We start from the raw sequence: 16,302 nt of genomic DNA, 5'->3' as shown, positions 1-16,302 counted from the left end.
TTTAGCTTGGGGTGAGCTGGACCCACAAATACAAACCTAAAGAATGGCAGATGCTAGAAATCTGAAATAAAAATAGAAGTTGCTGTGGAGAGAAAATAGAGTTAACATTTTGGTCCAGTGACCCTTCTTCAGGACATACAGTCTAGTCCTTTCACCATGGAGTCTAACTTGTCCCTCCCCACCTTCGTCTGTGTCATCTACATTTGGATGTGTATGATCTTTGTGTATCTGAACAGCAGTCAGAGCACGTTTAATCATTTCATTCAGATCAGTTCAAATTAAACTCAAGAAAATCCATCTGAATAGTTCTTTCATGATTTCAGTGGGGACAAAGTTAAATATTCACTACATTGGCAAGGATATCCTTTTCAAACTAAAATACCTATTGCTAACAAATGAGGAGAGAGAGAAGAGTGTGCTATCTGAGTGTTCCTCAGTTGATTGTAACAAAGGAATGGATTTTATGTTCTTAACAAAATCAAGCTTTTTTTAAAAATTAAATAAAAGTTGTAAATGATTAAAGCTAGCCTGAGGTAGGGTATATTTCTGAAACTTGTACACAGCAATTCTCAACCTGCAGATCTTTTGGCACACATGGGCTTGGTTCTGAACTCCACTGCCCCATACTGCAGCGTTGATGAGGTTTATAGACTCAGCATACCTTGTTATGACATACCTCCCAGGCAGATGAAACTCAGACCTCCTGACCCAGAGGTAGGGACACTACCCCTGCTCCCCAAAATCTGAGGAGACACTTTTCAGATTCAGGACATTGTGCCCAGTTCATCGTCATCATGGTTTGTTTTGCCTGAATGTTCACAGTGACAGCTTCAAGGACACCAGTATTTGTTTGATGTTCCTTCCAGTGAATCTGGAGACTGTGCAGGGGTATTACTGGTGAAAGTTCTCCAGCACTGTTGTGTAACACTAGTACACAGCCCAGGTCTCAGTGCAGTACAGGGGCATGGTGACAGCAACTGCTCTGTACATTAGGACATCTGTTCACTTGCTGAGGTCCACCTTGTCAAATGTTCACTGCAGTTTACAGAATATGGGCCAGGCCTTGATGAGTGGTGCAGGACTACCTGGAGGGAAGCAGCTGCTAAGGTGTGGGATGACTTACTTGACAACATTCAAGGTCAAGTTGAGTTTCTCATATGCAGAATTAAAGAGACCAAGAGTGACTTTCAAAACTAATACATAACAACCAATGACACTGGTGTCATCTGCAAATTGTACAGCAGGTTTATCTGTAGTACATAGAGGTGACTGAATTGAAAGAGTTTTCCACTGAGATGCTGTTTAATATTGGCACCAGAGGATGGTTAATTTTTTGATGAGGTAAACAGGAACTGAAATATTGATTATTAATTGTAAGTGTCTATCATGTAGCCTTGCCTGAATCCTGTTTGGATTTTGAAGACATCTGTTTGAGATCTCCACACTCAAGACGTTTATTTCACGGAGACATTATAAAACAGCATTTCTTACGGAAAAAACATAAGGCAATGCTAAATAAGTTGACCACAAACTTGGAAAAAGCAGGACCTCTTAAGAAGTTTATAAGATATAGGAGAAATTAGACCATTCAGCCATCAAGTCTACTCCATCATTCAATCATGGCTGATATGTATTTCAACCCTATTTTCCTGCCTTTTCCCTGAAGCCTTTGATCCCCTCACTAATCGTGAACCTGTCTATCACTGTCTCAAAGACACTCAATGGCTTGGCTTCCACAGCCCTCTGTGGCAATGAGTTCCATAGATTCCCCACCCTCTGGCTGAAGAAATTTCTCCTCATTTCAGTTCTAAATGGCCACCCCTTCACTCTGAAGCTGTGGCCCCAGGTTCTAGTCTCTCCTACTAGTGGAGACATCTTCCTCACATTCACTCTATCCAGGCCTCTCAGTATTCTCTCAGTTTTAATGAGATTCTGAACCCCCTCCCCCCAGCATCCTTCTAAACTCCATCATGTACAGATCCAGTGTCCTTCATCCCTGGGATCATTTTTGTAAACCTCGTCTGGATCCCTCTCCAACACCATACACTGAGCCTAAAACTGCTCACAATATTTCAATCGTGGTCTGAACAGACCCTCAGCAGTATGTCTCTGCTGTTGTATTCTAGCCCTCTTGAAATGAATTCTGACACTGCATTTGCCTTTCTAACTGCCATATGTACCTGCATGTTAAACTGAAGGGAATCTTGAACTTCTAATCCCTTCATGCTTCAGATTTCTGAAGCCTTTCCCAATTTAGAAATAGTCTATGCCTTTATTCTTTCTGCCAAAGTGCATAGCCTCACACCTTCCCCTGGTGTATTCCATCTGACGGAGAAAGTGAGGTCTGCAGATGCTGGAGATCAGAGCTGGAAATGTGTTGCTGGAAAAGCGCAGCAGGTCAGGCAGCATCCAGGGAACAGGAGAATCGACGTTTCGGGCATAAGCCCTTCTTCAGGAATGGGGAAAGTTTGTCCAGCAGGCTAAGATAAAAGGTAGGGAGGAGGGACTTGGGAGAGGGGCATCGGAAATGTGATAGGTGGAAAGAGGTCAAGGTGAGGGTGATAGGTCAGACTGGGGTGGGGTCGGAGAGGTCGGGAAGAAGATCTCAGGTTAGGAAGGCGGTGCTGAATTTGATGGATTTGACTGAGACAGGGTGGGGGGAGGGGAAATGAGGAAACTGGTGAAATCCGAGTTCATCCCTTGTGGTTGGAGGGTTCCTAGCTGGAAGATGAGGTGTTCTTCCTCCAACCGTCGTTTTGTTGTGGTCTGACGATGGAGGAGTCCAAAGACCTGCATATCCTTGGTGGAGTGGGAGGGGGAATTGAAATGTTGAGCTACAGGGTGGTTGGGTTGGTTGGTCCGGGTGTCCCAGAGGTGTTCTCTGAAACGCTCCGCAAGTAGCCGGCCTGTCTCCCCAATATAGAGGAGGCCACATCGGGTGCAGAGGATGCAATAGATGATATGTGTGGAGGTGCAGGTGAATCTGTGGCAGATATGGAAGTTTCCTTTGGGGCCTTGGAGGGAGGTGAGGGGGGAGGTGTGGGCGCAAGTCTTGCACCTCCTGCGGTTGCAGGGGAAGGTGCCGGGAGTGGAGGTTGGGTTGGTGGGGGGTGTGGATCTGACGAGGGAGTCACGGAGGGAGTGGTCTTTACGGAATGCTGATAGGGGAGGGGAGGGAAATATATCCTTGGTGGTGGGGTCCGTTTGGAGGTAGCGGAAATGACGGCGGATGATGCGCTGTACATGGAGATTGGTGGGGTGGTAGGTGAGGACCAGTGGGGTTCTGTCCTGGTGGCGGTTGGAGGGGCGGGGTTCAAGGGCAGAGGAGCGGGAAGTGGAAGAGATGCGGTGGAGGGCATCGTCGACCACGTCGGGGGGGAAATTGCGGTCCTTGAAGAAGGAGGCCATCTGTGTTGTGCGTTTTTGGAACTGGTCCTCCTGGGAGCAGATGCGGCGGAGTCGAAGGAATTGGGAGAATGGGATGGCGTTTTTACTGGGGGCAGGATGAGAGGAGGTGTAGTCCAGGTAGCTGTGGGAGTCGGTCGGTTTGTAGTAGATGTCCGTGTTGATTCGGTCGCCTGAGATGGAAATAGAAAGGTCGAGGAAGGGGAGGGAGGAATCTGAGACTGTCCAGGTGAATTTGAGGTCGGGGTGGAAGGTGTTGGTGAAGTGGATGAACTGTTCAACTTCCTCGTGGGAGCACGAGGCGGCGCCGATACAGTCATCGATGTAGCGGAGGAAAAGGTGGGGGGTGGGGCCAGTGTAGTTGCGGAAGATGGATTGTTCCACATATCCTACGATCTGACACTTATTTGCCCATTGTCCTAACCTGTTCAAGTTTTTCTGAGGCTTCCCCACTTCCTCAGCACTAACCTGTCTCTCCACCTATCTTTGTTTCATCAGCAAATTTAGCAACAATGCCCTCTGGCTGCCAACTTGAAAAAGACCCCTTTATCCCCACTCTCTGCCTTCTGCCAGTCAGCCAACCCACCATCCATGCCAGTATCTTGTCTTTAAAACCAGGGGATCATCTTATTCAGCAGGCTCCTGTGCAGCACCTTGTCAAAGGCCTTCTGGAAATCCAAATGGATCACGCCCACTGACTCTCCTTTGTCTAGTTTGCTTGTTACCTCCTCAAAAAATTCTAACAAATTTGTCAGGCATGACATTCTCTGGACTCAGCGCTATTTTACCATGCACTTCCCAAGTACTCTGCAATCTCATCCTTAATAATGGACTCTAAAATTTTACCATTGACTGAAGTCAGGCTAACCAGTTTATACTTTTCTATATTCTGCCTCTCAGCCTCCTTAAACAAGGGTGTTACATTACCCATTTCTTAGTAATCGAGAACCCTCCCCTGAATTATCCCCAGAAACTCCTGCCATTGCTGCTATATCATCTTCCCTGCTAGGCTCCCCTTCCAATCAATTTTGCCCAGCTCCTCTCTCGTGTCTTTGCAGTTACCTTTACTCAATTGTAATACCATTACACCTGACTCCAGTTTCTCCCTCTCAACCTGCAGGGTGAATTCTGTCAGATTATGGTCACTGTCCCTAAGGATTCCCTCACCTTAAACTCACTAATCAAGTCTGCCTCATTACACATCACCAAATCCAGAATTGCCTGTTCCTTAGTAGGCTCTACCACAAGCTGGTCCAAAAAAAGTCTCATAGATATTCCATGAATTCCTTCCCTTGGGATCCACTACAAACCTGATTTTCCTAGTCCACCTGCATATTGAACTCCCCCTGACACTACACACCTTTTTGACCTCCTGATTTATTTTCTTCCCTACCTCCTGATGACTGCATGAAGGCCTGTATACAAATCCCATTAGAAATTTTTCTCTCAACTCTACCCACACATATTATATGCCTCCCAATTCTATATCACTTCCTAATATTGATTGAATTTTATTTCTTAATAACATGCCAACCAAGTCCTTCCTACTCATTGGCCTGTCCTTCCAATAGGATGAGTATCCTTGGATATTTAGTTCCCATCCCTGATCCCCTTTGCAGCCACATTTCTGTGATACCCACAACATTGTACCCACCGATTTCAATCTGTGCTACAAGCTCATTTCCCTTGTTTCGTATCTTGAGTGTATTTAAGTGCAACACACTCCATCCTGTATTGACTTTCCCCTCCTCATGGTTGTCCCCTTATCTGCTCCTCCTGAGGTTAGATTCCTGACTCTTTCCATATTGTTTGTCCTGTTAATTGTTCTGGAAAGTTTGATAATCTCCAGTGAACCCTCCCCCTCTGTCTCCTTTAACTTTTTCCATAATTTTCCATGCAGCTGAACCCTCGTGCTCCACTCAACCATGACTAGCACACCAGGGGAATCAACCCTGGTTCAATGGGGAGTGCTGGTGGGAATGCCATGAGCAGCACCAGGCATATCGAAAAATGAGACCTGATGAAGCCATCAAACAGGACTACTTACATGCCAAACAGCATTAGCAGCAAATGATAGACAGAACCAAGCAATTCCGAAGCCAACAGATCCAATCTAAGTCCTGCAGTCCTGTCACATCCAGTCATCGCTGGTGGTGGAAACTAATCAACTCAAAGATGGAAGAGCCCAACACATCAATACAAAAGATAAGGCTGAATGCTTTTGCAGCAACTGGATGACCCATCTCAACCTCCTCCAGAGGTCTGCATCATCCCAAATGCTCGTTTTCAAGGAATTCACTTCACTCAAAATATTTTCAGAATCAATTGGAGGCACTGGATATTGCAAAGACAATACTGAAGACTTGTGCTCCAGAGCTTGCTGCTCCCCTAGCCAAGTCCAGTTACAACACTGGCATCTACCCAACAATATGGAGAATTGCCCAGAAAAAGCAGGACAAATTCAATCTGGCCAATTACCGTCAGCTCATTCTCAAGCATCAATCTTCAGCCAGAAAAAGTCACTGTATACTGTGGTTCTGTTCGCCGAGCTGGAAGTTTTTGTTGCAAACGTTTCATCCCCTATCTAGGTGACATCCTCAGTGCTTGGGAGCCTCCTGTGAAGCGCTTCTGTGGTGTTTCCTCCGGCATTTATAGTGGCCTATCCCTGCCGCTTCCGGTTGTCAGTTTCAGCTGTCCGCTGTAGTGGCCGGTATAATGGGTCCAGGTCGATGTGTCCAGGTCCAGGTCCAGGAAGAAAAGGACAACCAACTCCCATTCCTAGACGTGAGGGTACAGAGAACACCAAACGTAGAATTCACCACTAAGGTACACAGGAAAGCCACACACACAGACCAAGTCCTGAACTATAAAAGCAACCACCCCAATACACACAAACGAAGTTGCATCAAGACACTATTCAAAAGGGCCACAACACACTGCAGCACACCAGAACTGCAAAAAGAGGAAGAGGAACATCTATACAAGGTATTCGCCAAAAACGGATATCCTCGCAATTTCATCAACAAATGCCTAAGGGAAAGACAACGGGACGAGGACATGCCGCAACCCAAAGGACTAGCCACACTACCATACATCAAGAACATCTCTGAAATGACAGCCAGACTACTGCGACCACTAGGACTTATAACAGCACACAAACCAACAGCCACTCTCAGACAACAACTCACCAGAATGAAGGACCCGATACCCAGCATGAGCAAAACTAATGTAGTGTACAAAATCCCATGCAAGGACTGCACAAACCACTATATAGGACAAACAGGAAGACAGCTAATGATCCGCATCCATGAACATCAACTAGCCACGAAACGACACGACCAGCTATCCCTAGTAGCCACACACGCAGACGACAAGCAACATGAATTTGACTGGGACAACACTACCATTATAGGGCAAGCGAAACAAAGAACAGCCAGGGAATTCCTAGAAGCATGGCACTCATTCACAAACTCCATCAACAAACACATAGACCTGGACCCAATATACCGGCCACTACAGCGGACAGCTGAAACTGACAACCGAAAGCGGCAGGGACAGGCCACTATAAATGCCGGAGGAAACATCACAGAAGCGCTTCACAGGAGGCTCCCAAGCACTGAGGATGTCACCTAGACAGGGGACGAAACGTTTGCAACAAAAACTTCCAGCTCGGCGAACAGAACCACAGCAACGAGCACCCGAGCTACAAATCTTCTCACAAACTTTGAATAGTCACTGTATGGTCCATCTTGGTCTCCTCCAGTGGTCACCAGCATCACGGAAGTGAATCTTCAGCCAATTCAAATTACTCCATGTGATTTCACAAAATGGTTAGAGGCATTGGGTACTGCAAAGGCTATGGGCCGTGACAACATTCTGGCAATAGTAATGAAGACTTGTGCTCCAGAACTAAATGTGCATCTAACTAAATTGTTCCAGTTCAGCTAAACAATGTGGAAAGATTGCTGTATAGATAGCAAGACAAACCAACCTAACCAAGTATTATATTCTCAATTATCAGCAAAATGATAAAATTTCAAAGAAATGCTATTAAGCAACATCTCCTTAGCAATAACCTGCTCAATGACACCCAGTTTGGGTTCTGCCAGAGTCACTCAGCTCCTGACCTCCTTTCAGCCTTGGTTCAGACATGGACAAAAGAGCTGAATTTCAGAGGGGAGGGAAGAGGGACAGCCCATGACAGAAGGCTGCATTCAACCAGGTGGGACATCAAGGAACCCTAGCAAAACTGGAATCAATGGGTATTGGGGCAATCTCTCCATTGGTTGGAGCCATACCTGGCACATAGGAAGATGGTTGTGGTTGTTGGAGGTCAGTCAGCTCAGCTCCAGGACATCTCTGCAGGAGTTCCTCAGGGTAGTGTCCTAGGCCCAACCATCTTCAGCTGCTTCATCAATGACCTTTTCTCCATCACATGGTCAGAAATGAGGATGTTTGCTGATGATTGCAAAATGTTCAGCACCATGCATGACTCCTGCTTGTCCATAATCCACCAGACCTGGATAGCTTTGAGGCGTGGACTAATAACTGCCAAATACATTCTCACCATACAAAATGCTCAGCAATGACCATCCTCAACAAAACAGAGTTGAATCATGTCGGCACGGTGGCACAGTGGGCCGGCACGGTGGCACAGTGGTTAGCACTGCTGCCTCGCAGCGCCAGAGACCCGGGTTCAATTCCCGCCTCAGGCGACTGACTGTGTGGAGTTTGCACGTTCTCCCTGTGTCTGCGTGGGTTTCCTCCGGGTGCTCCGGTTTCCTCCCACAGTCCAAAGATGTGCAGGTCAGGTGAATTGGCCATGCTAAATTGCCCGTAGTGTTAGGTAAGGGGTAAATGTAGGGGTATGGGTGGGTTACGCTTCGGCGGGTCAATGTGGATTTGTTGGGCCGAAAGGCCTGTTTCCACACTGTAAAGTAATCTAGTAATCTAATCTAATGTCCCTTTGACATTCAATTACTGAATACCCCAATATCAATATTCTGAAAATTTCCATTGACTTGAAATTGAACTGAGCTAGCTTTATACTACAAGAGTTGGTCAGATATATCACCATTCCTTGGAAGTTACTGGGTCAAACTCACTGCCTGACAGCATGTGAGCACTGATACCAAATGGAATGCAGCATTTGGAGTAGGCAGCTCAGTACCAGCACCTCAAGGGCAACTCATGTTGGGCAGTGATCCACACATTGGGAATGAGCAAATGGAGAAAAACAAATAATTCACTCTGATATAAAACCTTCTCTGCAAATTTCACCAAAATAATCTGATTGTTGTCAGACAGTATTTGTGTACAGACATGTAAAATGTTCAAAGACAAAAATACTTCATCTAATTTCTACAACAATGATGAAAACTTTTCATTTATTTTGTGGCTTTAATGTAATAATGTGTCTAAGGGCAATATTGACTAATTCAGAGAGCTGGTCAGCTCAGATCAGCTTTATACATTTCACTCAGACATGCAAAGGCTTTTCTTTAGTCATGGCTTTTGACAAACAGCCGCTGTTATCATCTTACAAATATGACAAGCTGTCAAATTGACATAAATCACCTCCAAAGGTTATGGTGCAAATTCCGATTATAATCAGGCACAGTCACATTCCATGCTCTTTCTGACAAATGAAAACTCTGATTCACAGAGCAAGATTTGCATGCATAAAAATGTTGCATAAACATTGGTAAACACCACACCACAGTCAGAGTGCTGACACTCACATGCAAATTCAGTAAGCGGAACAAATCAAATGAACCTGATCTACCAGAATGTTCCGAGCCATTTCACAATGAAATTATAGCTGTCTTTCCTCATTTCCACAGAAAAATATTGTTTGTTGCTACCACAGCTCATCAAATCAGAAAGAAAAGCTGCAGCAGTCAGTATCTGCGAAAAGTGCAGACAGTAGATGGTAGAACCATTTGGCTCGCAGAGTTGCCACAAGTTAGTGACTAATTCATTATGATTCTGGTTGATTATCTGGCCTGAAGAGGAAGTCTGGAGAGGAATGCAGTGGTGTTTGTCGAGGTTCGTCCCGAGCAGCGCTGTGACGCGGGACTCCGTGCTCTACGGTCTGTTCCCCGGGACGCACACCGAGACGAACATCAACTGTGCCTGGAGGATCATCAACTCGGTGAAGGACGCTCTCTGGGTGGTCCGAAACCTGCTGATCTTCCAGCTGAAGGAGTTGACCCCGGCTGAGTGTTGCAGACTGGCACATTCCATGGTCCAGGACTACATGTTGAGAGATGCGCTGAAGCTTGGGGCAGCTGCCGCCAAGGCGCGGTGGGGAAAGACCACTGTGTAACATCTGCCTGCCTAATGAAGAACAGGGGACCCACGCAGTCATTTGGGCTCTGCTGAAGCCTCAGCTAATTATATGGACATATGATTGAAAAATGTACAGACCTGTATAAAAATGATAAATTCTGATCTCTGTATGTACATGTTTACTTATGTATGGCATGACCAATTGTACAGACCACAAATTATTTTATGAATAAAGTATATTTTTGAAATAAAAAAAAAATCTGGCCTGCACAGAGGAGCCGGGTTGTTACAATCCACATGTACAACCCCTACGTGCCAGCAACTGATGTCCTGACGTTCCTGGGAAGATATGTGCAGGTCAATGTGATTGACCCTTTCAGGATCTGGACCAGCAAACGACAGGTCAAGGTAACCCTGAGGGTGGACGCCAGCGGGAATATCCTCCACCCATCCTCCAGCTTTGCTATCGGAGGGAGTAGAGGGTACCTGACTCATGCAGGGCAGCCAAAAGTCTGCCGAACCTGTGGGAGGTCAGGCCACATGGCGGCGGACTGCAAGGTCACGATCTGTCGGAATTGCAAGAAGGAGGGCCACCCGACCAAAGAGTGCAAGGAGGAAAAGAACTGCAATCTGTGCGGGGAGGCGGGCCACGTGTACAGGGCCTGCCCAAGACGAGGGGCCGCCACCTACGCGCAGATGGCCGGAGGCGGGCCACAAAAGGACGGCAAGGCACCGCAAACCGGCAAGGGAATGGTGGCAGGAGGCACGCGACAGGAAGGACAGGCCGGAGCAGAGCAGATGACAGTTACCGGAGAGGTACAGCTGCCGAGCGAAGCTCCGACAGGACAGGAGGAGGAGGCGGAGAAAGGAAAGGAGGAGGCAGAGGAATGGATCGTGGTGGAAAACAGGAAGAGGAAAACCCACCCGGTCACCAAGACCTCCCAGAAAAAGGGGAAAAGGCAGCTGCAGGTGGAAGACACGGACAGCTCTTCGGAGAGTGAGGACGGACGTAAGGAGGGTCGTCACCAAAAGAAGAGGCAGAGTGCTGCGAGGAGAAAGGAGAGCAGCAACTGCCAACCAAGGGACGAGCCTCCTGAGGAAATGGGAAACCACCACTCCCCACCAGGTGAAAGCCAGGAGGGCCCCACCGCCCCACAGCTCCAGGTGACTGGGAGCAGCGACCCTCTGACAGCCCCGCTGTCAGATATAGAAACCGACAGCGTGGACCCTGGTCTCGGCCCGATGACACCGGAGCGGGCAAATGGGCCAAGTGAGGAACTGGACAGCTACCTCAGCCCAGCGAGGGTCCAGCAGTTTGCGTACTGCACGGGGATGCAGACAGCTACCCCAGAGGGGCAGGACCAGCGACAATCGGACATGGGTAACCTTACAACCTGTTAACAAAATGGGGTTTAAAATTGCAACTATTAATGTGCGCAGCATAAAATCTGCTGCGCGATGTGTTTCAACACTGGCCTTCCTGGCCAACGTGAAAGCCGATGTCCTGTTTCTGCAGGAGTGTGGGATACCGCACCTCAGCAGCTACAGGAGATGTCGAGCTTGTGGGCCCATGGGCCGTCAGTTTGGTCGGGGAGCAACGATAGCCGCGCCTCAGGCCTGGGTATCCTGTTGCGAGGAGGCAACTTCACCATCTCCGAGGTTAAGGAGGTGGTGGGTGGGCACCTCCCCGTCACCGATGTCATGTACAGGAATGCTCCCCTGAGACTGATTAATGTGTACGCCCCAGCGGGTAAGAGTGAACGGTTGGCCGTCCTGCAGCAGCTTCCACTGTTGCTGGCTACGTCCAGGCCGGTCATTCTGGCCGGAGACTTCAACTGTATCATTGATGCAGATGGACGATCCGGCGGGGGGGACAGTAAACTGGACGCCACGTCCAGAGTCCTGATGGACACGGTCAAAGACGTCAAGCTGCACGACATCTTCAGCACCCATGCAGACGGAGCGCAGCGTAGATACACCTGGTCACGGGCAGACAGGTCTATCCGCTCAAGGATAGATTACCTGTTTGTGTCCCGAACGCTCTCGGTCAGATCCACCGACGTCAAGCCGGTGTTCTTCTCCGACCACTGCCTCCTGCTGGCCGACTGTCACCTACAGGACGAGCAGCGGGCTGGTAAGGGAACGTGGAAGCTGAACACAAAGCTGTTGACCCCGAGAAACATTGAGGAGCTCAAGAGGGACTACGCAGGTTGGAGAACCGTGAAGCCCCTCTTTGAGTCCCCAGCGGACTGGTGGGAAACAGTAAAAGGGAACATCAAGAGGTTCTTCATCCTCAAAGGTGTTCAGGAGGCGAGAGAGAGGCGGGGAAAACTGTCCCAGCTCCAGGAAAGTATGCAGAACCTGCTCCTGCTGCAGACGATGGGGGTCAATGTCACGGAGGACCTCAAGGAGGTGAAGGGCCAGCAAGCCTCGCTCTTTGCCTCTGAGGCCTCCAAGATAATCTTCCGGTCCAGGGTCTGCTCGGTGGAGCAGGATGAGACGTGCTCACGTTTCTTCTTCCAGAAGGTGCACAAGGAGAGCTCTGGGATCAGCAGCCTGAAGGAAGAAGATGGCTCGGTAACGTCATCTCAGGCTGACATCATGAGGATCAGCAAATCCTTCTATGCCAGTCTGTAAGACTCAAAGCTGACCGACAGCGCGGCCTCCCAGTCGTTCCTGTCCTCTATCACGGAGGTCCTAGACGACGGAACACGAGAGAGGCTGGACCAGCCGCTATCTCTGGATGAGCTGACCTAGTCCCTCGAGTCCTTCGAAAAGAATAAAACTCCCGGAAGCGACGGCTTACCGGTCGAGCTCTATTCTGCTCTTTGGGACTTGATTGGCCGGGACCTGCTGGAGGTGTATGTCAGTATGCTTCGGGCAGGTACCATGAGTGAATCCATGAGGAAAGGCATCATCACCCTCATCTACAAGCAGAAGGGGGAGAGGGAGGAAATTAGAAATTGGAGACCGATCTCACTGTTAAACACAGACTACAAAATCTTGTCAAAGGTCATCGCCAACCGGGTCAGGTCTGCTCTGGGGTCGGTGATTCACCCTGACCAAACCTGTGCTGTACCGGGCAGGAAGATCACTGAGAGTCTCGCACTCCTCAGGGATACGATCGCCTACGTGCAGGACAGAGGGTTGGACACCTGCCTGATCAGCCTGGACCAGGAGAAAGCCTTTGACAGGATATCGCATACATATATGAGGGATGTCCTCTTCAAAATGGGCTTCGGGGAGGGAATCGCTAATTGGATCAGACTGCTCTACACCAACATTGTCAGTGCAGTCTCAATCAATGGGTGGGAATCAGATAGCTTCCCAGTCAGATCTGGAGTCAGGCAGGGCTGCCCCCTCTCTCCTGCCTTGTTTGTGTGCTGCATAGAGCCATTTGCCGAGTCCATCAGGAAGGATGCGAGCCTGAGAGGGGTGACTATTCCTGGCAGCGGGGGTCTGCAGGTTAAGGCCTCCCTGTACATGGATGACGTCGCCGTTTTCTGCTTGGATCCGCTCTCCGTGCACAGACTCATGTGCATCTGTGACCAGTTCGAACGGGCCTCGGGGGCCAAGGTAAACCGAGGCAAGAGCGAGGCCATGCTCTTCGGGAACTGGGCCGACCAATCCTCTATCCCCTTCACCGTCAGGACTGACCACCTGAAGGTGCTGGGTATTTGGTTCGGAGGGGCTGGGGCGTGCGCCAAGACCTGGGAGGAGCGGATCAGGAAGGTGAGACAGAAACTGGGCAGATGGAAGCTACGGTCGCTCTCCTTCGTGGGAAAAAATCTGGTCATCAGGTGTGAGGCACTGTCATTGCTATTATACGTGGCACAGGTCAGGCCTATTCCCAGAACCTGTGCTGCTGCAGTCACCCGGGCCATCTTCCACTTCGTGTGGAGATCAAAGATGGACCGGGTCCGAAGAGACGTAATGTACAAAGACCGGTGCAATGGGGGAAAAAACACACCCAATGCCACCCTCACCCTGATGGTCACCTTTGTGTGTGGCTGCATCAAGCTGTGCATGGATCCCCGGTACGCAAACACCAAGTGTCACTATGTACTGAGGTTCTACCTGTCCCCGGTGTTGCGAAGGATGGGCCTGGCCTCGCTGCCGCGGAACGCTCCGAGTAGTTGGACCGTTCCATATCGCCTGTCCATCGTGGTGAAATTTATCAAGAAAAACACCTTTGACCACAAGTCCATCAGGAAGTGGTCAGCACGTAGTGTCCTTGAGACCCTTCAGGAAAAGGAGTGGGCGGATCCTATCGAGCGGTTCCCTGAGCAGACTGTCAAAGCCATTTGGCAGAATGCCTCATCGCCAGAACTTTCCAACAAGCACCAAGACATGGCTTGGCTGGTGGTGAGAAGGGCTCTGCCTGTGAGATCCTTTATGCACGCCCGGACTCTCAGCCACACCACACGCTGCCCTCGAAGCGGCTGCGGGGGGGACGAGACTGTCACACACCTCCTTCTGGAATGTGCCTATGCAGAGGAAGTCTGGAGAGGAATGCAGTGGTGTTTGTCGAGGTTCGTCCCGAGCAGCGCCGTGACGCGGGACTCCGTGCTCTACGGTCTGTTCCCCGGGACGCACACCGAGACGAACATGAACTGTGCCTGGAGGATCATCAACTCGGTGAAGGACGCTCTCTGGGTGGTCCAAAACCTGTTGATCTTCCAGCTGCAGGAGTTGACCCCGACTAAGTGTTGCAGACTGGCACATTCCAAGGTCCAGGACTACGTGTTGAGGGACGCGCTGAAGCTTGGGGCAGCTGCCGCCAAGGCGCAGTGGGAAAGACCACCGTCTAACATCTGCCTGCCTAAGAAGAACAGGGGGCCCACGCAGTCATTTGGGCTCCGCTGGTGCCTCAGCTCAATGTAATCGCACCAACCTGTGAATAGGAATGATTACCCTGTTTCGATACGCAAAGAAATGGAATGTTTACAGAATGATGACATGTCCAATTGTATAGATTAAATATTTATGAATAAAGTATATTTTTGAAATAAAAAAAAATCTGGCCTTCAAGACAGACGGAGGAAATGGAAGAGGAGGGATCAAAGGAGGCAAAGGATTGGATTACTGTCAAAAGCAGGAAGAGGAAACCTCCCAAAGCCACCCAGCGAGGGGGGAAGCGACACCTACGCGACGAGGATACAGGCAGCTCTTCCGATGGTGAGGACGGGCGCAAGGAGGGTCGTCACCAGAGGAAGAGACAGAGCGCCGCGGGGAGAAAGGGGGGGCAGCACTGCCCAAGCAGGAAAAGACAATCCCTCTGAGGAGATGGGTAAAGGCCTCCCCCGACCTGGTGAGAACCAAGAGGTACCCACCGGCCCACAGCTCCAGGTAACTGGGAGCAGCGGTCCTGTGACAGCCCCGCTGTCAGATGGAGAACTGGACCATGCGGACCCTGGTCACGACACCAGAGCGGGGAAATGGCTCCAGCGTGGAGCCGGACAGCTACCTCAGCCCTGGGAGGGTCCAGCAGTTTGCCGTCACCACGGGGATGCACACAGCTACCCCAGAGGGGCAAGACCAGCAGCAAATGGACAGTGTCAACCTTGTAAACTGTTAAAATGGGGTTAAAAATTGCCAGCATCAATGTGCGCAGCATCAAATCGGCTACGCGATGTGTTTCTACGATGGCCTTCCTGGCCAACATTAAAGCTGACATCCTGTTTCTGCAGGAGTGTGGGATACCGCACCTCAGCAGCTACAGGAGATGGTCGAGCTTGTGGGCCCATGGGCCGTCAGTTTGGCCGGGGGGCAACAATAGCCGCGCCTCCGGATTGACTATCCTGTTGCGAGGAGGCAACTTCACCATCTCCGAGGTTAAGGAGGTGGTGGGCGGGCGCCTCCTCGTCGCCGACATCATGTACAGAAACGCTCCCCTGAGACTGATTAATGTGTACGCCCCAGCGGGTAAGAGTGAACGGTTGGCCGTCCTGCAGCAGCTTCCACTGTTGCTGGACACGTCCAGGCCGGTCATTCTGGCCGGAGACTTCAACTGTATCATTGATGCAGATGGACGATCCGGCGGGGGGGACAGTAAACTGGACGCCATGTCCAGAGCCCTGATGGACACGGTAAAAGATGCCAAGCTGCACGACATCTTCAGCGCCCCTGCAGACGGAGCGCAGCGTAGATACATCTGGTCACGGGCAGACGGGTCTATCCGCTCAAGGATAGATTACCTGTTTGTGTCCCGAACGCTCTCGGTCAGATCCACCGATGTCAAGCCGGTGTTCTTCTCTGACCACTGCCTCCTGCTGGCCGACTGTCACCTACAGGACGAGCAGCGGGCTGGTAAGGGAACGTGGAAGCTGAACACAAAGCTGTTGACCCCGGGAAACATTGAGGAGCTCAAGAGGGACTACGCAGGTTGGAGAACCATGAAGCCCCTCTTTGAGTCCCCAGCAGACTGGTGGGAAACAGTAAAAGGGAACATCAAGAGGTTCTTCATCCTCAAAGGTGTTCAGGAGGTGAGAGAGAGGCGGGGAAAACTGTCCCAGCTCCAGGAAAGTATGCAGAACCTGCTCATGCTGCAGACGATGGGGGTGGATGTCACGGAGGACCTCAAGGAGGTTAAGGGCCAGCAAGCCT

This window comes from Chiloscyllium plagiosum, unplaced genomic scaffold, assembly GCF_037043375.1.
Source record: "Chiloscyllium plagiosum isolate Xiang-an unplaced genomic scaffold, Cpla_swu_hap1 HiC_scaffold_30, whole genome shotgun sequence".
Taxonomy (NCBI): Eukaryota; Metazoa; Chordata; class Chondrichthyes; order Orectolobiformes; family Hemiscylliidae; genus Chiloscyllium; species Chiloscyllium plagiosum.
The sequence above is the reverse complement of the archived record's forward strand: the minus strand, read 5'-3'. Positions refer to the sequence as shown.